General features: G+C 38.6%; 1 protein-coding gene across 8 annotated transcripts in view; it reads left to right on the plus strand.

Annotated features, from left to right (window-relative positions):
- The first annotated feature begins 274 nt into the window (after positions 1-274).
- thrb (thyroid hormone receptor beta) overlaps positions 275-26877 on the plus strand; it is an 83712-nt gene continuing 57109 nt past the window's right edge. For all 8 annotated transcript variants that reach the window (XM_026299699.1, XM_026299702.1, XM_026299698.1 and 5 more), the window contains exon 1: positions 275-657. The gene's annotated coding sequence lies outside the window, so the exon portion shown is untranslated. The remainder of the gene's footprint in view (positions 658-26877) is intronic.

A 26877-nucleotide genomic window follows, 5' to 3' on the forward strand; every position in this document is an offset into this window, starting at 1 on the left:
GTCAAAAACAACATGTAAGAGTTCAATGATCGAAATACACTTTAGTTAAAAAAAATACAACAACAACAACAACAACAACAACAATAATAAATAATATCCTCATTGGTTTTCTTACACACACACATACACATGGACACACAAGTTGGAGGAGTTTCCTGCCCTGAGGGCTTGTACCAGGCCTACTGTAAAACAGCCAACCGCCATCAAAAAAAAAAACAAAAAAAAAAAACTTGAGTTTGAGTTTGCAATAAGGGCGAGGCTTATTTTGTTCGGTTCCTGCCTTTGACTCGGCTCTCTGAGTCCCCGTAGCGATCAGTCAGAGCGCTGCAACTGTCATTTTTGTTAGTGTGTCTGCGTTTCAGTGTTTGTTTTCGGCTCCATGTTGAAGTTTTTCTTTTTCTTTTTTGCGTCCAGGGCATAGAGTCTTGTAGCCGCATACACTGTTAGCCCACACTACAAGCAGATACAGTACACAGGCAGACACACGCAGCGCCCTCGCCTGATTTGCACCAGCTCGGGTCATTTCAGGTTAAACACTGGCGCTGGGTCCCGTTCAGTTTAGCCGACGGAGATCAACACTGATTCCGGTTGAGGAGGAATGCGCAAACACCGGGACTCCAAATAATATTTGCATAGGAGCTTCGACTTGCATATGCGGTATGTTTCTTTTTTTCTTTCTTTTTCTGATATTTCTGACAACAGTGCAGCCAATGACAGCCTCTACAAAAACCGGGTGCTTGACAGAATAGCAGCTAGGTAGCCATGCATTTTTCTTCCGAAGCTAAGTGTGCATATTAATGTTCACGCCTCGGTACAACCACCAATGTGTTTTTACCTCTTGTGGAGGAAACAGTGTTTTCCGAACTACATTGAAAATGTATGCAATTTAATACCGCCTTTCTATACGGCAGACGGTGCACACTGGGGTGAACATGACTTAGGCATTTCCAAAATGATCTAAGGCTTTTTAACAATTCGTAGCATAATTTATCCACCAAGCGGTACTTCATTGTTGTAATGTTTGAACTTTACAATTGCTTGACACCGGTCTCTGACCGCCACAGTGTGTATTTTGTCGGAATGGGTTAGCGGAGTCTAAGGAGGATTTAGCAAGAAAGTTTCAAGTTTATTACTTTTTTGGTATGTTTCATTCACGCCGAACCAAACCCTGACTCGTATCACTTCATAACTTCCTTACAAGTTGTTGTTATGTGTTGCTGATTTTTACAAAACAATGGACCAATTTAAAATGACTTATGTTTGAGCCGGGGTTCTGTTAGTACAAGAGTAGCACGTACACGGGTTAGCTTTAAGGAAGACTTGAGGGAGTTGGTTTGTCGGCCTAATTTATCGTTTCCTTCGTGGTCCAGGTCGGTCCACCAGTCTATGATGATACTTATCTGGTAGGATCTGGTTCGCCTTTACGGCTGTGGTCTTTAAATATGTGTCACAAATATATTTAACCCTACTGTTTATGATGTAACCTTTGCTTTCGCTTTGGCAACTTCTCCAAAGCGCTCGATCAACATCTGGCATGCAAAATAAGCAGCCTCCTTCACAGCGCATTAGACACCTTAAAGGTTGGACTTCTGAACATTACAGTTCTGCCTCTGAACAAACAGAAATCAGACTTGTTTTACTGCTGTCTCATTTCAGAAATAATGCGCCATTAGCCTGGGGAAAGACTTGTTTGAGACTGAAGTTGGCTGTGCATGTTTATAGATTATTATGAACTGTCCCTTTCGCTTTGCCGTAGTTTGCAGTATGATCAGCGATAGGTTACGGTCATCCATGCTTAGCATAAAATGATGCATTCAAAGGCTGTCAGAAAATACAAGCGTGGGTCACCTGTGTAAGGATGTAAGGATCATGTAGGCTTTTTTAACAATTCGGACTACAATTTATCCACGAAGCGGTACTTTATTTTGTAATATGTTAAGATGTGAGGTTCAGGGGTTCAGCATGTTTAATAATGTGAACATGTATATTTTTGCAAGACTTTTAAAAATATTTTTTGATAGTTTATCTTTGTTAATAAAAATATGTGTACATACACAAAATAATGTTAATATATAGTTGCAGTTTGTTTTCAAACCTGGAGCAACAGTATGCACTGCAAGTTATATAAATATGTTTTGCAAAGGGGGAGCCACTGAGTAGTTTTCAGCTGAGGGTATGTAAGGTTGTTCATTCTGTTTGCCTCTGTTTTATGGGAGTTTGTGTAGACAGCATCAATACACAAAGCATGCACATGTTTGCAGTCATATGGCAGTCAGCTATCACAGCAGGTTTTTAAAATAATTTTTGTTATATAATGCAAATAGCCACAAAGCATTAGCATTGATTGTTCAGTATAATTATCTATTTGATGTGTTTGTTGAAACTTGTTAGGCCAGATGGATGTCCCACCTCTTTGATTAGATGTCAATTTTACACAAGTCTCAACTGCTAGAGCATTGGCATCATGCATCTGCTCAGTATGTATTGATCAAGACATTTTAGGTCTATGGGTATTGTGCAAATTAACTTGTGAAATATTTCCACAGTATTTTGGTAAATGATTGCACGTACATTATTTGATTAAATTGACTTCATTGAGTTGGTGATTTAATTTAGCACAGTTATTTTTGCTTTTCCGTTCCTTAACAAAATCAAAGTTTTGATTCAGTAATAATTAGCCAAAAATCTATGTTCCTTAAATACACAGGTAGCAGATTTGAAGAAGTTGCTAATCTTTCACAAAGTGATAACACAGAGCGGCATCTCATTTTAATTTATTACTCGATTACACATCTGTTGTCAGCTCTACAAGAGGTCAATATATATTAAAGGCACCACAGACTCATCAGGTTCACCATGTTTGAGATTTGCTTCCATGACAGCTCCACTGTGACATACATATCTCCACAGCTACTCTACAAAATATTATAGAAAACCACCAACTATGATTGTACATAAATGCTGTATCTACACTCCTCTACTGTAATTTCAATGTAGGCCACATATGGCAAGTGTGCAGTGTGCAAATGTATTATGCAGAGCATCGACCGGTCACATTATTTTCTTATGGAGTCCCACAAATATGTGAACTGACATAAAATTCTTACAATGTGTGGCTTACAATGACTTACAATAATGGAGCAAGACTGTTCTGTGTTCATTCGGTGTAAGATTTCAAATGTCATATTGATTGTGTAATCAAATCTAATACAGCTTTCCATTTTAATAGACTTTTTTTTTTTTGGTAGATGTATTAACATAGTAGGAGAAGTACAAAAGGAGTAGATAAAGACAAAGAAATGCAAGGTGTGTTACTAGGATCATTTCATTTGGTGCAGGTTGTAGTTTGACAGAGTATGTAGGGTTTGTCAAAAGAGTTCAGTTATTTTCATCTTTTTTCATCAAGTGAAAAATGAATATATCTCTGTGTATTCCTCTGCCCTAAGGCTACAGTCAGTTATCCGCTGGAATACATAAAGTTCAGATAGTGTCTCATCAGCCATGTGTTACATATGCTTCTGCAAAACTTTAGTTGGATCTCAGAAATGCAGTAAGTCATTATGATTCACACTCAGTTGTCAGTTTATCAAGTATCAAGCTAAAACTAAATTTGTCTAATATAAAATTCCTGCAGTAAATCTTTCTTCGTGGAGTTGATAATGTTCAGGTTTCGTTCAGACTGTTTCAAAGAGCCCTAGATTCAGTTCTGTAATAGTGTTGTTATTGAGTGGTACTGTGTTTGAACACAAACTGAACATTATCACCTTCATGAAAGATGTCTTGTTGCGGGACGGTTATTTTTGTTTGCACGGGTTTTAGCTAGGTGTAACTAATAAACTACCAACTAACACTTTGCAACCACTATCCACATTTTGTCAGTTGTCTCAGCATAGCCTGAAGCATTGTCAGTTTATGTATGTTTCGTCCATACTGAAGCTAAAACCACTAGGAATACATTTTTCTGCGTAAGACTAATCATGCACAATGCTGGGCTTTTACATTGTGCTCACCGAACAACAGACATTGAATGCCTGCCAGGATTGTAGTTTGGCTGTTTTTATGCAGGAGGAATACAGGAATATCCACTTTACATTCCATATTACAATACAGTCTGTGAATGTAATATACATGTAGCTTAAAAGGCATTATGGAACAAAAATGGACTTGTTAGACAAGCAGATGGTTGACAATACTTACACACCCACTGGAGCCGAGAGTCCACAATTGAATTCAGTTTTAAAATTACTGAAATTATTATAAATACATCATTAGTTTTGGCAGACCACACGTCATCACGACCACATTAGGACTATGTCTATGACACATTTTATGACCTAACCTTACTGTTTCAACAGTGCAAAATACATTGGTGATTCACATTTGCTGCACTGGCTGGTGTAGTCAAAAGTTATGAGTAATGAGATACACTAGTTCTGAGTAATGTGACACTAGATCGACTTTTCTAAACAAATGCAGAGTTACTTTTTACATCCTGGCGCTGGATATTGTTAATTACATAAGTAATCTTACTTTTTCTTAAAATATATATGTGTTCCAAAACAATTTGTTGAATGTTTGTATTATACAGTTTGACTGCTGCCTATACAGACAGGATATGTCAGAAAGCAGCTAAAACATGTCACTTAGAAAGAAGCATAGGGGAAACAATGTGACAGAGATGTGTCTGTGTCTGTGTCTGTGTCTGTGTCTGTGTCTGTGTCTGTGTCTGTGTCTGTGTCCGTGTCTGTGTCTGTGTCCGTGTCTGTGTCTGTGTCTGTGTCTGTGTCCGTGTCCGTGTCTGTGTCTGTGGGAGTTTTTTCCTCTCCACTGTCGCCAAGTGCTTGCTCATAAGGGAATTGTTGGGTTTTTAGTTTTAGTTTTTGTAAAGTGCCTTGAGATGATTTGTATTGTGATTTGGCGCTATACAAATAAAATTGAATTGAATTGAATTGAATTGAATTTTTGCATTTGTGAAGGGGGTGTGTTAAGTGGCTCTTTAAGCTAGGCAGCTGAAAAGGATAGTGCTGGTATAAGTTAAGCTACCAGTCTTTGTATTGTCATTTATAAATTATTATTAAAATATCAATAGCTGCTTTAACTAAGTTGTTTGTTCAGTAGTGGCTCCATATAAAGGTTTTCCCATGTTTGTTTTTTCTGCTGCTCACATCATTTCCTTTGCTCCATGTACTGTATATCTCCCACAGTTTTCATGACCTCACTGTGGCTCCTCAGTGAACCCTATCCACTTCTCTACTACATCTGGAAGTATTTGGTTATGACATGGATTATTACAGGACAATGAAATTCATGGTTGCATAATTGCAATCATGCATAATTCACCCCACAAATCCCCCCAAAAGAAATCATGCACAAGCAATAGTAGTCACAATAATTTATCTTGCACCTTGCAGTATTCAGAAATAGTTACAAATTAGCTTTTCTCCTCTTGTCAGTGGGTCTTCTAAGGAAAGAGATGCTGGTCGGGAAATCTACTCCTGCAAGCATTCAGATAAAGCCTTTGAATGGCTGCAATCAACTTCTCATGCATTTTGCAAGTGTTGGGTTAAATCAAATCTCATCAGTGAGGTTTCCAATAACAAAGTGCAGGTAAGCGGATCGAAACACTCACAATGGGACACAGCAGGTCGCGTTTAAAGGCAGTTCACTGGTGCTCTGAATAAGGCAAACAGCTCTCATATGGAAGTGAACAGGAAGACCTACAGGTAAACAGGAAAGCAACGTTTGAACAATAAGGCAACTTAAAGGGGAGCTCCATCAGTTTTACTCATCAAGATCAGGTTACTAGATTATGGTGCCCTAATGTGTTCAAAATTAAAGAAAGAACTAGGAAATTAAAATAGGATTTTATGAAATAACTAATTATTAAATATAGAAGGTTTGCCCTCCTGCTTTGAATACTCTGGGGTAGCATAGGAGCATTACTCTGGGAGAAGCTTTCTGAAGTCTGAGAAGTTTAGCTTGGATTTGGAGAAAATCTGCGTTACAAATTCAGAGTGTGGAGTTTGAAAGTCTGGGGTGGTTACCAGGAAAGGGGAGTCTAATGAAAATGTGTCATTGAGTTGTACTATGGCAGGTGTAGGGTCCATTGTTTTTGGAGATTCAATCTTATATATTAAGATACAAGGATAACCAGAGACTCACAGTCAAAGTGTTTTTGTCTATTTTACCTTGGATTCTTGGTGTAACACTGGAATTTTCAGGATGATACTAATATTGCTATTTGTTTATCGGATAATTTTCATTATTAAAGGAGTATTATGGAAGAGCTAAACCATGCTTGTGTATCTAATTCAGAATTACAGAGCTGAAGCTGGGAGCCATTTAGCCAAGTTTAGTGTAAATGCCTTAAGCTGGGGAATCAGCTAGCCTCTGTACAAAATGGGAAAAACTACACCTACAACTCCTCAGTTCATAAGTGCAGATCTTTCCTCTGACTTAGCAAGGAATGCAAAAAGTTGTTGGTCCATGCACTATATTTTTCTGAGCATCACTCTAATATTGTGTGTGGTAAGCCAGCATGAAGGAAGTCAGTTTACTCAGCTATTGGAAGTCTTAGGCAGCTCAGCATCAGAAAGATGCTTTTTGGAGGATGTGAGCAACTTTTCTGAATGAACACGGAACCATTTTTGAATGCGATAACCAGGTCTCCTTAATAAAGCCATACTTGCCAGAGGCCAGATCAAGTTCATTTAGTTTCAGTTGTTTTCTCTTGGTGTCCCAGATGTTCGGATCTGAAGTTTCTAGCTTGAATTCTAAGCATCTCAGTATGACCAAGCATATCTGACCAACCAGTTTTGCGTTTTGGACTTCAGTCAAATGTTTAGATCTGAAGTGAGCTTACTGAAATGAAACAATCTTGAACAGTTAAATAAAGTTTTTGAAATTGCACATCTTGGGTTTTAAATTTCAAACTAAGTAGGCTACTCTGTAGTACAAAAATATCTAAATTTGGTATTCAGTTGCTAATATAATTCAATCGGTCAGAGCCATGGTTTGTTTCTATAATCAATTAATATGCTGTAGCTTCTTTGAAGACATCGTACACAAGCAAAAAATGACAAAACTTATTTTAGTAGGAGTTACATAGTCTGGCTCTGGACTTCTGCTCAGGTAGCTAGAGAGGCGGGGGGGGGGTTCCAGGTTTTCAACTCATCGGTAACAGAGGCTTCCCTACAAGGCTGAAGTGAAAACCTGCAGGAGCTACTCAGGGCTGAAAAACATTTGCACAGACTGTGTTTTTTGGGGTCAAGAAACATATTTAGTCTCTCTTCTTAGTTACAGTTAATATTGTTTTGAAACAGAGCTCACTAGCTGGAATCAAAACAAGGATGATGTGATAGCACACACCATTCAACTCAACCACTTGACCACCGGAATACATGTATCTGTGGAAGTTCCTATTTACTGTAGCTCATAGTGCTACTTTCTCACATATAATACAGTCTTTGTTTTTATAAGCCTCAAGCGTCAAGTCTGGAAGCTTAGATCTGAGCAGATTCCTACTTGCAGATCATCTAAACTTTTGTCAGCCTCAAAGAGAATCATTGGGTTACTGTGAATTTTGGGTCTGTATGTGGTTTGTTTTAGTGGAGCTGAAGTTCAAACTTTGGCTGGGTCATTCAAGGACACTCAGGCTTGAAGCTGCTCCAGCTTTGCCTTGGTTCTGTGCCTTGGCCAGTCATTCTCTTCCTGTCTAAGGCGGTGTGCACTCTGTAGCAATGTTCCTTCTACAGTCTGTCTGTATTTCAGTCCATCTATAGTGCCCCCAACCCTGACTTTCTCTCCATGCCTGTAAAACCCATTCCCACAAAAGAATAACCAACAAGAAAGGTGTTATCCAGATGTTGAATTGTTCTTGGTGTTTCCCAGCTGTAGTGGTTGGTATTCAGGCCAACGGATATTGTGTAATCAGACCAATAATCTTTTTTGCACATGCAAGGAGTGTTTTTAAGAACCACACTAAAATTGTAACAATATAATTTTGATTCAAGCTCCGCTTGTTGGAGAGGGGGATGTTTTATCCTCTTTCAGCTCATAATTTTAGTTTTATGGCCCACAACATTTAGTACATTCTGCCCATTCAGAAAAACAAACTTATTTTAAGCACCAAATAACAGACAGACCAAATTAGCAATAACTGGTAATCACAGTAGGCTATTTAGCAGAGATATGTTTTTTTGTTGTTTTTTTTTTCGGAAATGTTGTTTGAGACCAAACCAGAGCTAAATACAGGACATGTACATTCATCAGATGTCCACAAATAACTCAGAATGGATGCCTATGTTAGTGTCTTCTGTATGTGGTAATAGTTGATTACTGGGTGATCAAATTGGGTTGAAAGTTGAAAGTGGAGATGGCATTTAACAAAATACTTGTTTAGCAGTCTGTGTGAATTGGGTAGAATTTGATGGAGGTTAATGGGTTAAGTTACTGTTGCACTGATTTCTGTTACAATTCTGTTTTTTCATGACAGACTCTGAGATTAAATGAAAAGGCTCCCTCTTTGTGGAGCCCATTGGGGTAGCTGTGTTGTTTTCAGTCACAATTCTTTATCTACCTCATCTTCCTTTCTGCATATCCCAGAGCCAGACATGTCGACAGGAAGTAAAACATGATAGCTATGCAGAAAGGATGCTGTCAGACTGAGCCCAGGATACTGCACACACTGTTTCAATTAATGTCTTTACTCTTTTTTTTTTTTTTTATGTTATGTACACTTGCCATGGGTATGCAGAACACAGGTTGGCAAATCTGTCTTTATTCTTTTTTTTGCCATGAGGTGTGCTTGATTCATTCCTGTCATTGTTGCTTACTCTTCCTCTGCCACTTCTTTTTTCTTGTTCCCTATTATTCATATGTCTATCCCCTTGAACATGAGTGTGTGTGCAATTCTGCTGTTGTCTCCTCTTGTTACAATCATTTAAAGAGCAAAGAAAGAAGAATCCTGCAGATTTATTGACTAGATTTGACTGGGTGTTTTTCAGGCTTAATTTTTATTTGTCAAATAGATTCTGCATTATAATTTACGAATGTGCAGAGGAAGTATGCATTTAATGTTGTTCCTGCAACTCCTCAAAAGGATGACACATGAGGACTCAGATTTTAATGGTTTTCAAAGAAGAAATCTCAAGAGTCTTCAGAGAAAACACATTAGATGGATTAGATTTACAGACAACTAAGTAATCAGATGATTCAGCCTGATTTTGAGGAAAAGGCTAAGAAAAAAGCAAAAGGCCTTAGTCCTTCTGCTATAGCTGTCCTACTAATTTGGGTTTGAGACTAAAGTAGATTTTATTTTGTACCTTAATGTGCAATTAGTCCTAAGTGTATTGTAGATTTGTGTAAACTAAACCCATCACGGAAATTTACTTTGGCTTTGAAAATGACAATGAAAAGTAAAATTAAAAAGCCAAAAAAAAAAAAAAATCTGTTTTGCTTTAAGACAGACACAACTGGAACTCAAGCAAAGATTTATTGGTTTCTGGGAACGTGTTAGAAATGCTTGAGGCTTTGAACAGGCGTTTGTTTGCGTGTGGTGTGATTGGCTCTAGTCTCAGATCCAAGTGGTTTTAAAAGGCTATGACAAAGCATAATACAGTATGTACTGAATACATCAAATCTCAAATGTATTGATTGCAGATGGATCAGATATATGTGGTATTTGGTTACAGTTTTGCTTCAGATGAAATATAATGCAAGCAGTATTATAAGGGAAATAACACACAGATTGTGTGTATGAGCTGTTTAAATTATTCAAATTTACTTTATTATTATGAAATCTTTTTTCATTATGCTTAGTTATTCTTAATATTAATTTGTGTTTCCTTATTTTTATTATAAAATACTTTTTTTCTTTATTTAATTTTGTAGCAAGAAGGTTCCTGGTTTGAAATTCTTTGTGGAGTTTGCATGTTCTCCCTGTGCTTGTGTGGGTTTTCCCCAGGTACTCTGGTTTCCTCCCACAGTCCAAAAACATGTATGTCAGGTTGATTGGTGACTCTAAATTGCCCATAGGAGTGAGTGTGAGTGTGTGAGGTTCTTTGTCTCTATGTGGCCCTGTGATGGACTGGTGACCTGTCCAGGGTGTACCCCTGCCTTTCACCCAGAGAGAGCTGGGATAGGCTCCAGCAGATCTCTGTGACCCTGGTTAGGAATAAGCAGGTATAGATAATGGACGGATGGATACTGAAAAGCAGTCATGCAAAAATTTGAAGTGTAGCTGTGACATGGGTCTTATTTGAAAGTTCAGCAGTGTGCTGTAAACTTACTCCAAGGTTGACCATTTTTAATTGGCATTTCAGCATAACAGCCTGGAACTAATATGTGTTTTATTTTGCTTGAAAAGAGAAAGTTCTTTGACATTTCTCTAAGAAGATCCCCTGTGGATTGGAAAACATTGCTGCTGATCACAGAGGTTACTGTGCAGCATACAAATTTAAAGTTCACTGAGGAGAGCAAACTGTGCTGCAGTTCTCAGGAAAGCATATAAACACAGAAATAAAAGTGTGGTAACCAGAATTACTGTTTTTCCAATATAAGAGACAGGCAGGGTCTTGGCACACAGATTTTAAAGTAAAAGCTGTAGCCAAGTTAACCTTTTATTTCAGTCTGTTGTTTGTTCTTCTGTTGTACATGACTCTTGCTTTCTGAAACATGTAATTTAGGTAGCTTCTGACACCATGACCCAAGTACATCAACCAGAAGCCATTAAACATTTTTGCTTTATTATGCTGAACCAGAGCCTACAGTTTGTACACTATTCCACAACTGCAGACTTGAAAGACATAATGCCAACCAAATGGACAGACTACCTTTTACACAGTACAGATGGAGGCAACAGTGTAACAACATAGCACTGTGTCAGTGGAAAGTATCCCCTGTGTCCCTGATGACTGGGCAGTGATGAGCTTATTTTGCTTCTCATAAAGTAGCCTAAACTGTCAGTAATCTTCCTTTAGTAGCATAATCCTAGTCTAGCCTTGGTATCAGATACCTGGTTACGTCGTTGGTGAAACTGAGTGTAAACAGAATGTTTATTTACATACATTTGCAGTATATAGGTAATGTACTTCTATATATGTGTCCATATATTTAAACATACAAGTGCAGCCTTTGACATTATGGAAACAATATAGTGCAGGGTCGTGCACTTGGTGACATCTGACAGTGAACAGTGAGAGTCATCATTTTTACCCATGTACTGTGGATCATGGAAAGGCGATGTTGTAGGTTGGACTGTCAACACACTGTATTGGGTCTACAGTGAAATATGTTAAGTGAAAGGATAGATTGTCATGAGTACTAATTTGCACTGATGCTGAACCTGGTAAACGTTTTAACTGTAAACATTAGGATGTAAGTGTTTTCAACGTGAGAATGATTTTAGCCTTTAGGTCAAAGCCCTGCTGTGGACAGGTACAAAGAGCTGCTAGACTTCTGCTCAAATACTTATTTAAAATTTAGTAAGCACATGTAGTTTACTGATATGGATTACCTAATTGATAAATCTGTGTAGGGATGTCAATCTGTGACATTCCTAATCACTACTTTGCTGATGACACACATATCTGTGCCAATTATTTAGAAGACTTACTTTTTCTTTACTGACCAAAGCTTGTGTTGGAGTTGCTTTCAGCTAAATCAGTGATCTTTCTACTAGACACTTCAAGAACTACTGAACACACTAAAACTTTTTGAAGTTTTGAAGTTTTAGAATTTGTATATCCTTGTTTGCAAAAGGATTGGGTTACAGAGCCCAGGCTGCGTGTGTAGGTGAGGCTGACTATCTCTAATCGGTATTGCTCAACCTCCCAAACAAGCTTAGGCTCTTTCCCCCCACAGCGAGGTGACATTCCATGTCCCTAGAGCCAGTTTCAGCATCCAGGGATCGGGTCGTCGGGGCCTCCGCCTTCGACTACTGCCAAATCCACATTGCACCGACCCCTTATGGATCCTCCTGGGATGAGAATCAGCACCTCCAAGTCCAAGGCCATGGTTCTCAACCGGAAAAAGGTGGCTTGCCATCTCTAAATCAGGGGAGAGGCCCTGCCTCAGGTGGAGGAGTTTAAGTATCTTGGGATCTTGTTTACAAGTGAGGGAAGGATGGAACATGAGATTGACAGATAGATCGGTGCATTGGCAGCAGCAATGTGGTTGATGTATCGTTCCGCTGTGGTGAAGAAGGAGCTGAGCCGAAAGGCAAAGCTCTCTGTTTACCAGTCAGTCTACATTCCTACTCTTCACCTGTGGTGATGAGCTCTGGGTCATGACTGAAAGGACAAGATCTCGGATACAAGTGGCTGAAATGAGCTTCCTTCACAGGGTGGCTGGGCGCTCCCTTAGAGATAGGATGAGAAGCTGGTCACCTGGGAGAAGCTTGGAGTAGAGCTGCTGCTCCTCCACATTGAGATGAGCCAGCTGAGGTGGCTCAGGCAACTGTTCCAGATGCCTCCTGGGCACCTCCCTTGGGAGGTGTTCCGCGCATGTCCCACCAGGAGGAGACCCCGGGGAAGACCCAGGACACGCTGGAGGGACTATGTAATGCTGGCCTGGGAAAGCCTTGGTGTGCCCCTGGAAGAGCTGGAGGAAGTGTCCAGCGAAAAGGAAGTCTGGGTATCCCTGCTGCTGCCCCCGTGACCCAGCCCATGATAAGTGGAAGAAGATGGATGGATGGATGGATGCTTGCAAAAGCTGCAGCATTGCAGCAACCTCACAGCTGTTTTTATGAACTGTTGCAAGATAAACATTTTTGAAGGAACAGTTGATTTTTGGATACAGTTATTCTGTCTTTACAAGAGCAAGATGAGAAGATCAAAACCAGTCGTCTCTTTGTGCATTATGTACAGATCTCCAGTCAGGAGACGATTAGCTTAGCCTAGCATGCTTGTAGTATAAGATTACTTTATTGTCAGACCAACAAGGTTGCCTTCATCAAGGTAATCATAAAAGATATTTTGGAGGTGTGGCCTCGTCATAATATTTCTTTATGTACACCTTTGGAGAATGTGAAGTCAAGTCATAACCCACTTACCTTAGGTTGGCATAACAAATTGCTTTCTATAAATGATCAGAAAATAAACTTGCCAACACCAGTGAAGCTCGCTGAGCTTTAACATGCTGTCTCTCATTTGTTAAACAGAAATGTATTTTTGTCATTTACAGTCTCATTTGCAAATCTGGTAAAAATGTATGAATTGAAAAGAAGGGTTGTTTTCTATGTCCATTACTTGACTATGTATTTGAAGAGGTGTAGTTAATGCTTTCTCCCAGTGTTGTCAGCCAGTGACTGTAGTGCTTGTTGCCAGACAACTTCACTGTTAGGCCAACCACTAATACTAGCAGAGCTTAAGGGAGTTTTTCAACATTGTTGTTGCTTCTGATAGTTAATGTCACCTAGCTTACCCACTATAGTGAAGATAACTTTAAGTAAATGGAACCACATTTGTTTAAAAGTCATAAGTAGAATTTTTGTGTAATTCATCTCACCTGCTTTGAACATGTGCCTGAAGAACCTTAAGTGCAGCAATGGTTCCCAGTAAACTGACTTGGTATATTTATCCCTGCATTTCTATTTATTTTGTATATGCTTATCTAATGCAAAAGATCCTGTGTTATTTTTTAACACTCTCTTTGATTTCCACATGGATTGTCAGTAGTAAAGTACTGAATCATGTTGGGTTTCTATGTCAAGCGCCCTGAGGAAATTTTATTGTGACAGGGCGTTATACCAACAAACTGAATTGAAATAATGTGACTGTGGAACAGAAATGGGATCCAAGTGTTTCTTACAGAAGGCCCGTTGTCATTTCCCATGTGTCCCATGTGACTCAGACAGAGTTTGACCTGCATCAACAGTGTGCCATCTTTATGCCGACACACTTCCTTTACCATCCTTCACTGAGTATGTCAACAATAGTAACATTTTAACATGGTTTGTTACCCATGTGGTTTGTGGGTGTCTTTTAAGAAATGTTTCCAAGCATTAAAAGTGAAAAATACTTCATTATTCAAAACACTTAAATTGGATCAGAGTGTATAGCCTGGCATCATTTCAAGTTAACCATTCTCAGAAATAAATAGCTTAAGCCTCCAAAATTTTCATGTGACTCACATCTCAAGGTTATGCATCTGATACAAACTGACTGAATTAACTGATTATTTACAGTGCCATAAACTAATGTTATACCCTTTTTCCCCCCTTCTATGTGAATGGATCATGATAATCCTCCACTATAGGTAAGTTGTAATCCCCTTGAATTGCTTCTGTTACGTGAACTGTGCAGTATCTATACATTATGCCTTTGTGGGGAATCTTCTAAATTTTGATCAGGTTTTCTCAAATTCAGAAAGATTAAGAGATTAAGAACTTACTTTATTCATCCCCAAACTGGGAAATTTGCAAACTCTGCATTTAACCCACATAGTGGTGAACACACATACCGTGCACACACCGGAGCAGTGGGCAGCCATTGCTGCGGAGCCTGGGGAGCAGTTGGGGGTTCGGTGCCTTGCTCAGGGGGGGGTCTCGCCTCGGTCGTGGTATTGAGGGTGGAGAGAGCGCTGGCTATTCACTCCGTCCCACCGACAATTCCTGCCGGTCCTGAGACTCGAACCTGCAACTTTCAGGTTGACTCTCTATCCATTAGGCCACGACTGCCCCCAGAAAAATGTAGTGATCCTAAGTTGTTTTTATGAAGTCAATTTTTATTTTTCAGATTTGTAATCTTCTTCATTTACTCTATTTTTTGGTTTTATTGAACATTTAGCCAGTTTTAGACTAGACTTTGACCGATATGGGTTTATCAATGGTTGATACTGATGCCACTTTTAAAAATATAGGGGCAGCCGATATATGATGCCAATTTTTTGACAGATTTTTTTGGGCCAGTTATCTTTTGCTGGGTATTCACATTTTCTGTCTAAAGGTCGAGGTCTTAGGGGTGCTGAACTCTTTATGTGACATTTTTACAGTGCCTTATGGCCAGTGCTCTTTTTGCTGACTCCATCCTGCTCTCCCCTTCTCTTCCTCTGTGTGCTCCTCTCTCCCTCTTTGTGCTGTCAAACAAATAGTAAACAATCTAATACCAGGCATAATTTGTTTCATATTTATTTATAACATTATTCTAATTGAACATGGGGTTGCTATGGGCAGTGCAGTCAGGTAATGTCCTTTTGACTTTCCTTTCTCACCTGCACCTGGTTGTCTTATATCCATGTATGGAAGAATATATTTCCAGTTAGTAAGGGTTTGCCTAAAGCTGCAATTCCATAAGTGTACCATAATTTACTCTCTTTATAATTGCATAGGGAATATGTGCAATTCTAACATAAAAACAAGGTGGTTTGATAATTAGTGATGTGTTTATGTTGATGCATGCAAATTAGCCATGTGAAGCGAAGTTACCAATACCTTAAATTTAAACATAAAATTAAGCTTTTTTTGTTCATTTGTTAATGCAGAAGAATAATTGCAGTGCTATTGTTTGGACTTTCACATTGTTGGTGAGTAAGTCACACTGAGTATTTTGCTTTTCTTTAAAGAGGCTTTTAGTGTATGTACTACTGTTGTTGCATCTTAAAATGGTTTACATCACCGAAAAGACAAGAATCTAAGTTTTCCAGTGATATCGTTTGTGCATCAGATCAAACAATGTTGTGTGCATGGATTTGAATTGAAAAAAAGTTGTGATATCCCATGGGCAGGGCATAGTAATGTTATTAAACCATGCAATTTTCTCTCATGTTATTTTTCTTTTCACTCAAAAGTTAGCCTCCACTTGTCCATGTTCACTGAGGCACAGAGACAATTTGATTGACACAAGGTGCAGTGTCACACAGGTTCCACAACAACAACACTGGACTGCCCTGGATGCACTTTCCGGTTAATCGGCTTAATATGCTCAACTATTGGCCGATGCTGATATGTCCGATTAATCGGTCAACCTGTATTTTCAACTAAACTTTGATACTAAACATTTAAATCACACTTTTGACTTTGAATGACTTGATATCCTGCCCATGACTAAAGGAATCAGTGTACCATGAATCTGCAGCCAGTGTTATGTAAGCAGGAGGGAAAAGTGCATTTAGTAGTCCCAACTCCAGATAAGCAGACAGAGAATATATAATAACTTGTGTTATTGTGTTTGGACAACAAAACATGGACTCAAACATGCAAAACATGTGGCTTTAGGATGACAGATGGAGTTACAACAATTTCCAACTTATTTTAACAGTTGAAGCTGCTGAAGGCTGCTTACCAATAAGATTTAACTTTTTAAACCTGAACCATATCTATATAATGGAGGTTGCACTAGTGTTTTTTTTTTGTTTCTTTTTTTACCCGGTCCTCTTCATTGTGCAGAGTGATTTCAGCCCTTTCTTCGTTTCAGAACAAAGCACCTTGGGCTTTCACGAGTTGATTTGCTGTCAAAGGCTGATGACGAAGTATGTGTGGCCAGTCAGCGAAGTATAGTAAAAGGTGTAGTCCTAATCCATACCATATGGCAAATTCATACTGGTGTATTTTTTGTGACATTGATACTGTCCACCCGTACTCTATCAATAAAATTGTGTCCTCAGCAGATTTGCAAAAACCTCATGTCCTCTAGTTTTTAAATCCAGATGCAGTGCGTGCTTTCTAAGAGTAGGCCTGTGCAGGTTTACACACTACTTGTGCCTGTGCCTCTAGTTGTGTGGCCTAACGTAATCCTGTTATAATCGAGAGTGGATTTATGTATGGTATGAGGCGCTTATGAACCCCCTGGCAGTGAGTGTGTAGCTGTGCTGTGTTTTCATGCTTGAAGGAAAGTTGAAAAATGCTCTCAGGCTTGGATGCATTTGAATTATTCATGGATATAGACGGAGAGGAGCTGTTAAAGCCTTCATCTTCACTTTTCTGCCCCTGGCTGTGCTGCTCCGTGGAGTGAGGGGGTGAGTTGGGGTAAGAAAGCATATGATTATCCTCGAAGAGTATCGATAGTGTGCGTGTAGGTGGGTTATGCTAATGAGGTATGCCAATTGCCTTTTCCTTGTAGATACTCATCCAGACCACAACATTTTGGGATTATGTTGATCCATATCTATACATCTGTTCTGTATTTTGGTTCACCCACTGTGCTAGTAGTTATGTTGACATTCTCATGTAGTGTATACTAGAGCTGTCACGGCTGTCAGAGCATTGTAAAAATGAGGAAACATTGTAACTATGTAATTTTAGCAGGCATGGAGACAAAGTGTGGCAGTGCTGTACAACCTAGTTATATGGATGAACAGAACTTCCATTGGAAATTGTAGTTACTTTGAAATAGCAGGATGATGATATCCTGCATTTTTTTCTACTGTCAACAAATTCCATGAAAAGGAAATAAATGACAATAAAGATATCCTGAACTGTCTTAACAAGCATTGTCACTAGAACATAGTACGCAGCAAATGCACAATTTCCTTCTGTTTAAATAAGTTAGTGTCCAGCTGTTTCAGGAAATGATTAACCTTTTTTTTTTTCCAAAAAACAAATCTTTATTTGTGATCAGTGTTTTAAAGATTTGTTTAGTAAGAGCAAATGGGATTGAGTACACCCAGAGAGGCACTGAAAAAGAAACTAATGCAATTGCTGGTTTTAGTCTTTACATGGAATTTGTTAGCCTATGATTGTGGCCTTTAGGAAATTATCAAGCGTGGGCAACTGCCCTGCTTGTTTTCCAAGTATCCCTGCTGATTACCTGGATCAGGTGTGTTCAGTCAATCAGAAGATGGGAGATAGTATGGAGCCAATTCAATTTAAGTTTTGGCATTGTAAATGAAGTTTGCCATTGAAAAAAGAAGCATTGGCTGAGTCAGTGGAGAGCAAGTTGACCGCTTCTCCTTTGGCTACTCCGTGGCCTGTGGTATGCAAATGATACGTAAATCATGGTCTCATAGCCCTCCATTTGAATCCCCCTCCCCCTATACGCCAAAACAGTGTCAGAAAGTTGGAACTGAAAAACAGTCATTGGCATTGTAAAAAAAAAAAAAAAAAAAGGAGCGGCATCATACAAGAAAGAACGTCATCGAAAAAAAGAATTGTCATTGGGAAAAAAAACAGGAAGATTATCACTGAAAAACACACCATAATGGAAATATGCAACACAAACAATATATTTTTAATGCTCATTTGCAGAAAAGGTATTTTAATGCCAATGCTTCTCTTTTCAATGCCAAACTTTATTTACAATGCCAAAATTTTATTTTCAATTACAATGCTTCTTTTTTCAATGCCAAACTTTTACAATGCCAAAACTTTATTTTCAATTTCAATGCCAAACTTTATTTGCAATTCCAAAATTTTATTTTCAATGCCAGTGCTTCTTTTTTCAGTGCCAAACTATATTTTCAATGCCAAAACTTAAAGACATTGAATTGGCTCCATAAGATACCAGTGTAGATGAGTTTGGAAGGGGAGGAAGATATACTAGACTACCAGTCAAGTTTGGACACACTTTACCATTGAAATGAATGAAAAAGTGTGTCCAAACTTTTGGCTGATACTGTATGTAGGGCTGTATTTCAGGTAATATTTTCTTCTGCATATGTGAGAAATGTGGTGTGCTAGTTTAAAGTGGAGACTGGTTGTTTTTATAATAAGTAACTTCAAGTCCTCTTACTGTAACAACCCATACAGGTAGCATGTTCATACCTATGATGCAACCCATGAGAGGTATATCTACTGAAGTAGTGCTTCTCCATTGCTAAGCAGAATGGCACCACTAACATTGATAACAATATGTAGTATGACGCACCAATGGACTTACCACACCTTCATCACTGAAGCAGTCAGAGGCACACAATTGCAATAGCAAGTATAATAGACCTCTGTCATAAGGGAAACTTCAGCTTGTTTCCATGTGGGCCTTGTAGATGTATAGATGTATAACTTAGTTGATCCCTGAAACAAAAAAATGCTGCTGTATTAGTGTCATATTTGTGTATTTGGTTATGTTTTTCTCTTCTTGTGTTGCAATTCTGTATGTGGCTGTGCTTTCTCTTTTTGCACCACATTTGTATTTTGGTTGTTTAGTTTCTAGTTTAGTTTTTAGTTTGAACTTAGTTTCTACATGTTGTTTTACAACATGTATTTGGTTGTGCTTTCTCTGTTTCCAGCACATTTCTGTTGGTTTTCTGTTTTTTGCAGAACATGCCTATATTTGGCTTTTTTTGTGTTTTTGTTTTTTTCTTTTCCCTTAACACTGTGCCTGTGTTTTCAAATTGATGAGGTTCTTTTCTTAATTTGCTTGTGTTTTCTTGCAGTGCATTGAGCTGTCAGGGCAACCATACAAATGCCTTCTTAACAATTTAAGTGTTTCAGATGCTTTTTGATTTTATTGTTTCAACCAGTTACTGCAGTGTTATAGTGGTTATAATGATCATTCTTCTTGTAAGAGCTAGTAATGCTTTAAGATTTTCCTCTGGAGTCCTCGGACATTCCTGGACTGGAGCTAGTGTGCTTTCACCTTTAAGGGATGCTGGAAAGACAGCATTCAGCACTGTGGCCTGTTATGTAAGGTTTTGGCTGTGGTGCTCAGATCTGCGTGGCCCCTACACTGTTCCACTGCCAACAAGCACAGAAGGTTTCATCACTGCTGTTTCAAAGGGCCCTTTGGACTCTGCACATTGTTTAGTGCTGCTCTATAGTTAGTTCATTTTTTCCTTTCACGTTACTTTACACCAGTCATCAGTCATCCTCCCTGACAGTTTCCCTCTTTCGGATCCTCTGCCTTTTTCCTCATCCGCTCCCTCTCCTCTTTTGCTGACTCACTGTCCGCTCTGAAATTATAATGCACTGAAATAGCTGACTCTCCTTTGCATGGTTTTATTGCACCACTTTGTTTTGATATTGGCTTCTCCTCTCTGATCTCCTCTCCATTGAGACTCTCCCTCCCAAGAAGCTGTGAATAAGGATAAGGCAAGAATGACCTCCTTCTACTGTTTTTTTTTTTTTTATTTCTTTGTTTTGTGTGTGTGTGTGTGCTAAAATACATCATTGGTTTTGCACACACAGGAACACAGCATCTGTTGTTACTTGTAATTTAAAATTAAGGAGCTAGATTTTCCCATCTATCGTTTAAGAACTGATGAAATTTCTTTTTGAATTAGCTTTTCAATATAATGCAGTATGAGAGGGTATGAGGCATTGTAAAAGAAACCAGTATAAAATCATTGTAAATTATTTTTGTAAGGTTCTGCAGCAAGTAAAAAAAATGTATTCATTAATTTAGGATGCAAACATATAATAAATGCCAGGGGAGTACTGGGAAGACACTGAATTGGTCTAAACCAGAGATTTCTAATCAGAGATACAGACACAGGACAGTGATACTGTGTGAGGTGAAAGGAATGGGTGCATGCAGGTGTTCTAAAAACAACAGGAAGTTTGTTATTGTGGTTTGGCCCACAGACCATGCCTGTTTGCCAGCATGGTCGGCAGTTGGAGCAGCGGTGACACACATCTCATGGAGGTGATTAATGTCCGCGATTGCTGCAATTTGCTTCAACAGTCACTGTCACTCTTAGAGTTATAACTCAAATATGAATTTGAATTGAAACAGGTATTTTTGTGTAGTGTGGGTTTTACTTCCAATTTGGCTCTCTTTTTGTCGTTAGAGAAGAAAATGATTGTTGAGGGGCTAAATGTAAGTCTTAAGTGAATAAAATAGAAATCTATAAAGTGCTTGTTAAATGGTTTCCACCTTGCCTGCCATGGTGAATAGTTTCACATCAACACCAAGATGATAGCTACCAAAATACACAGTGGAAATGTGCCAAAAAGTGGGTGAGCCTTACTAGATTGCCCCAAATGCCTAGACCCTAGAAATACAAAGAATTCTAGCAACTGAATAAAAAAAATAATACCACTGAAAAAGTATAACTACCACTGACAGAAGTAGGTATAAATGTAACTGTCCTTCCCATGAATAGAAGTGGTAGGGGTCAGTGTTAGGGGTCAGGCCAGCAGCAGCTCTAAGCCTGTATTTGATCAGAGGCCAAGTCAGAATTGATATAGAAATATCAATAACAGATCAGCTTGTGTGATAGTGAGATTTGGGGTTATCAGGCATAGGTTTGCAACCTCGACCTATGCAGATCTCCTTTCCAAAAAATAACATTCTCTGATGATTGTTTTTAATTGTACTCAATGGTACTTATGGTTGACTCTTTGATAGTCCCACACACAACAGTGGAACCTCACCTCCAGTTGTTAGCCAGTGTCAGCATTGGTTTTTCCTAACTATGGCACTGGTTACTGTGTAATATTAACCTGTTTTATTTGCCTAACCAACAGTAACTGTTGGAACAAGTGGAACTGGCGAATCCGGTGTGTAAGCCAATCCGATAATGATTCGTGTTGAGAATTCCATGTTGGATCGTTTTGTCTTATAGTTAGTTGTTGGCTAACTCCATCTAGGCTACCACTAAAACATGTGACGTTCGCCGTAAAGCAGGTTGCACTCTTCAGTTGGCAGCAGATGGGTGGGACTGAGTGATCCTACCCGATCATGAAAGTTGCATAGTGCTGTTGCAGCCGATGGGAGCCTGCCCAGGCTGCAGCAGCAGTAGAATTCATCAGGTTAAGAGTTGTTCTACCACTCTCCTAATTTTAGAGACATTATTTTAAGGGCAAAAAACTACATAGTGTTGCTTTAAGGGCCAGATCACACAGAATGCGCTTTGTGAGCTTATAAACATTTAGTGCACAAATCATTTTATTGTGTTTGACACCTGCACCTGAGTGGGATGTTCATATGATGAGATGAGATAAGATAAACTTTGGATATGGGCAAAGACAACTTTAGCCAGTTTAGTCAGTCATTTAGCTAGTTTAACTAATAGCATTAGGCTATCTGAAAAATGTGTCCCATCAGCCCATGCCTTAGGAAATAAAGGTTTTAGAAAAAAACCTTAGTGGGAAGAAGACTCACTTTATGTACGTCTAAACGCCGTCTTTCACGCCATGAGAAGCTAAAATAATGTTCTGTAATTAAGACCTTTCAACTCACCATTAAATAGTACTTCCTTGGAGCACTTCTCCAAAAATGAGGGATATACTGGCTGGATTAAATGCAAGACAGGGAACAGAGACAGCAGAAAAATAAATGTAGAAAATAATTAGAATACAGTAGACCTCACTGCCCAAACTGAATGCTTTGTGATCAGGCCCCAAGTCTCTTTGTCCTTTATAACAGATTGAGTAGGTGGATGAACAGAAACAGGCAACTCTGTATGTGTACATGCATATGGGGATGTGTGTGAATACGTAGGATATGGTTGCATCCAAAAGTGCAGCTAAGAGTTTGACTAGTTTCATGTGAATCTTTTTCAGAGGATAGAAATGATTTTTAGAATCAGAAGAATGTCAGTAATTCTAATAGATTATGTTATTTATTGCTTTACCACGCTGCAGAACCAATCAGTAATAATTCAATCAGAATTATTACTGTATTGTATAGCACTTTACATACTGGATAGTGCTTTAAAGATGCCTGGCAAGCTGATAGCAATCATAATTTATTTAAAACAGAAAACAATTTGACACCAACACACCTCGAACTGAGCAAATACTGTTCAGTTTGCAAAGACTGCTGTTTCTATGACCTCAAAACACATGTAAACACATCTCCATTTTATCAGTGAAGCATTTTCACTTTATGCCCAAAATCGTTTTTTTTTTAACTGACAAATCTCTGGAGTTTTGGTCTTTTTAAATGAAAGCTCTAATTTCCTTAAAAGCATATGAAAACACTTGTAGATTTGTGCAGCCCAGAGGAATGCAAATATGCGTTGCTCCTGACAGCTGATTAACACTAAAACATCAGTTATTGTCAACTTTTCTCCACAAATAAACTTGTGTAGTGTCCACACAGTTGACTTCCCTTGGCTGCTTAGCGGCACTGTATGGGAAATTAATGAAGTGAGTTGATATTGGTGAATTTCTGGATGAAGAAATGTGGCCCAGCCCTGATGGATGTTGAATGAGATGATCAAGAGGCTAACAACAACAGGGGTATTTGTCAGAGAGAGCAGCAGTGAAGAGCTTTGTACATCCAAAATCTGTCCATCCTCCTAACTATACCAGTGCCCTTTTTATGTTCTGACTTATAATTTAATGTTCCTTCAGGGCACATGAAAATGTCCCAATACAAAGGGCCTCTTCTAGACATGCAGCTGTGCATGAAGCTTCAGCTGGACTCACTGCCCTAGTTTGTCTGCATACACACACACACACACACACACACACACATGCATGCATGCACACACACACTCAAACAGCAAGGCAGTGCACTCAGGGATGTGAAAGGCAAAACACCATGTGACATTAGAGCACAGAGTGTCTAAGTGAAGGACACCCCTCACTGTCCTGTTGGTTGGATGTCGTGTCGTTCTTTATTGTGATGCGGCCCAGATCCCCCAAATTGAGTGCTGTGGCTAAAAGTAGCACTTTGTATTATACACAGGGGCTACTCACTTCAAGTATCTGTGTGGCTCTGTCAACAGTCTTACTTGAGTGATTGCACTGGGTTCCACCATCTGCAGTCACTTCCAGCGGGATGTGGGTATAGGGTTAAATGGATTGTAAAGTATAATATATCTTTTGTTTGGCTGGTCCCAACTTGCACCAGAGCCCAGAGGAAGTCCATGCATAACTTTTGGCAAGATCATGGAAACTGTTCTTAGATAGCAGCTCTTGGTGTTGGTGTTGATGTGAAAGTATTTCACTGTTTCCTAATATTTCAACATGGTAATGTCTGGTCATTGTCTAAGCTGTGATTTGGGTGCCAAGTGATGTGCACAGTGTCAATGGATTGTGTTTCCTGTCTATCACCACATGCTAAATTGCAAATAGAGCTGCAAATTTAACCTCTCCCATTTTGTTCTGGCTAGTCTTAATTGGTACAGTTTGCTTTGTTTAGCATCGTTATCAATAGACCAGGATGACATTGCAAGAAACTGGTGTAGCCCTAAATCATTTGGAAACACAAATCAGTTACACACCCAGTTTACATTCAAATGGCAGTACTGAAACTTGGGCCTTGTTCATTTTTCCTCTGACTATAGAGAAAACACTGTAGCATTCTTGTGCTCTAACTTGAATGCTTTTCAATTCTGGGTGCCTAGAGTGTTTTTCTTTTTTTTTTTACCCAGTTGGTACACAGTATGAATAAAAGGTTGCACAAGCAGTTTAACAATTTTAGTGGTTACACTCCAGCATGTGTGTTCATGTTTTGGTTGAATTAAAGTTTTCCTACAGTTGGCAGCACCAGTAAAGTTACATTTGTCCTTTCATTCCAACATGTATCATTGAATTGTGGATGCTGTCTTGGGCCAATATTATAACTGAATGATGTAAGATGTAACTATTACCATGGCAATGTTCACACATTCCTAAAAGTCATTTGTAGTTTGCATGTATTTTTATCTTGTTTTGAATCACGTCTCTTAAGTATGGGGACCAGATGGATTTTATTTTTTGCCCACTCAAATTAGAAAACATACCATCACATGTGAGAGGAAGAATCAAACTGGGAACCTGTCCTTAATCTCCTATGTCTTCAGCTATACACTTTGGCTACTATGTTTTCCAAGTCTGCTTTGCAAAATTGCTTGAAATGGTAAGCTAAATAATTGTACAAGGGTCTCAGTCAGCTTCGATTCACTCATTCTGTCTGCTATTGTCGAGGTTTTGTCTCAAAAACAAAAGCTCCAGGGAGGGGGTATGTACTTCTTGAAAGCTGGATTGCTGTCAAGGAGGAACACGGGGGGGGGATGGAGGAGAGGCAATGAAAGATGTAATGGATAAATAAGGCAGGGGGACACTGTCAAACTGTTTTCCAAATGCTGGAATTCCAAAGGTTAAAGTGTCACAATCACCCTAAATGAATGGGCCAAAGAAAGTATTTGTTGTTATTCCCTTTAAATGGTGTCTTCAGCAGAGTGGGAGAGAAAACTTCCTAATAACATGTTAGAGTTCATTGATTTGAACATGTCTTTTTTTCTATTTTTGGTGTCTTAGTTTTAATTTATGGTTCAGTGTATCTTGGCATTGTCTTCAACCTCTTTCTTTTTGCAATTTCTTAGTGGTTGCTAAGTGAACTGATCTTAAATGTGAAGTGATCTTTGCTCAGACTCAGCATTGTAAACTGTGCCCTTTTTAGCCAAAGAATCAGAAAGTCTGAGTCAGGTTGTTTAGCATCCCTGATCCAAAGTTTGCCAACAGGAATGCAAAATGGGCACAGGACTGCAAGAAAAAGGGAAAGATTTTTTGTTCAGTTATTGTCAGCCAGACAATATGGCAGTATAATGGCAGTATGTGGCAGCTTAGGATTTAGAAAGCTTTAATTCTGGGGTCCATAATTTTCTTTACTTTCTCTGTAATTTCTGAGAAGGTGTCCTGGAATTGTGCAGTTGTTCTGGGGATTAATTAATATGGTACTAACTATAAAGAAAGTTGTGTTCAGATAATAAACACTTGTTGAGTTCCTTGAAATGACTGCTATTTTCATATAGAACAACAAAATACAAAACTTACATACAGTAGTTCCAAGAGGATGTATCCTGCTAATTCTGATGATGCCTTGATTTACTCCACCATGAGATTAATATTTGTAGTGGTTTGAGTGAAATTTCTTGGAGAGATAGCCATGACACTTTGTGCAGACATTAATGCTTCACTCAAGATAATTGTAGGATCCCCTGACCTCAGTTAGGTCAGGTCATTTATGGTTACGATACTGTAGTTTATGTTGAAATAAAAGCAAAACTAATGGCATTCCCATCAACATCAGCTGTAACTTAATGCTAGCAAATGTTAGATGCTAACATAGTAAAGTTTAACCTAAATTAATGAAATTGTGGATCAGTCAGTATTCATTTCTTAGCCGTTGTTGTACTTTAACATATTCATTAAATTTAATAGAAGCCCCGAGAGTGTCCTGTCACACACTGTTACTTTGCCCTATCGCTCACCACCACTATGTAAACAGGTGTACTTACTTTTCTTATATAACTACCGTCAACTGGTTCCAGCTACCATTGCTCTTTCCAGAAAATCCCTTAGAAATTAGTTCAAAAATTATTATATTAACTCATGGCCAGTGCTACTGCCACATGTGAGCCCATTTAATAGAGTCAGTTTACAGTTTATTTCATACATACTTGAAATGAGTTCAGTGAATATTTCAAGTACATTTACTTTGGCTCAAAGTGTATTAGTAACACACTGTAACTTTAAAGTATATTTCTTACATTTGCTACAAGTATATGTGAAATGTTTCAAGTATATTCTAAAAGTAGTGTACTATTTTGGTAAGCAAAAGTACCTAATAATACATGAAAAATATGTTTTAATGTACTAAAGCAGATTTATCTTGTAGCTTCCAGTGTATTAGGTGCAACTTTAAGTGGTCTCATTTCAACAAATATAATGAAATTTAACATTTAAAAAGTATACTCAATATACCTTTAGAGAATATACAAAAATATAGTTTTTTTTCACTTGGGTATCTTCAGAGACTCAATTTTTTAAATTAATGCCACTGTAGTACCTCTATTTTTTTGTGCCTCACATCCTTTCATTGCTCTCCAATTCCAGCCACAGTTTTTGTATATGACACTATCCTGTGGTGTTGTCATGTATGCACAGTACATTAACCAGAAATCAAAATGATGGCGATGGCAGCTTCTTTCATCCACATTAGTCATCCAGTTCCTCTGCTGCCTTTTTTTTGCAGGGAGGTAAAGCCTGTTGCAGCTTCAACTGGATTATGAGATTTTAGACAGTAACCTTTTCAGTGCATCTGGGACTGACTTGCATTGCATCTGTGA

Source organism: Mastacembelus armatus, chromosome 11 (genome assembly GCF_900324485.2).
Source record: "Mastacembelus armatus chromosome 11, fMasArm1.2, whole genome shotgun sequence".
NCBI classification, from domain to species: Eukaryota; Metazoa; Chordata; class Actinopteri; order Synbranchiformes; family Mastacembelidae; genus Mastacembelus; species Mastacembelus armatus.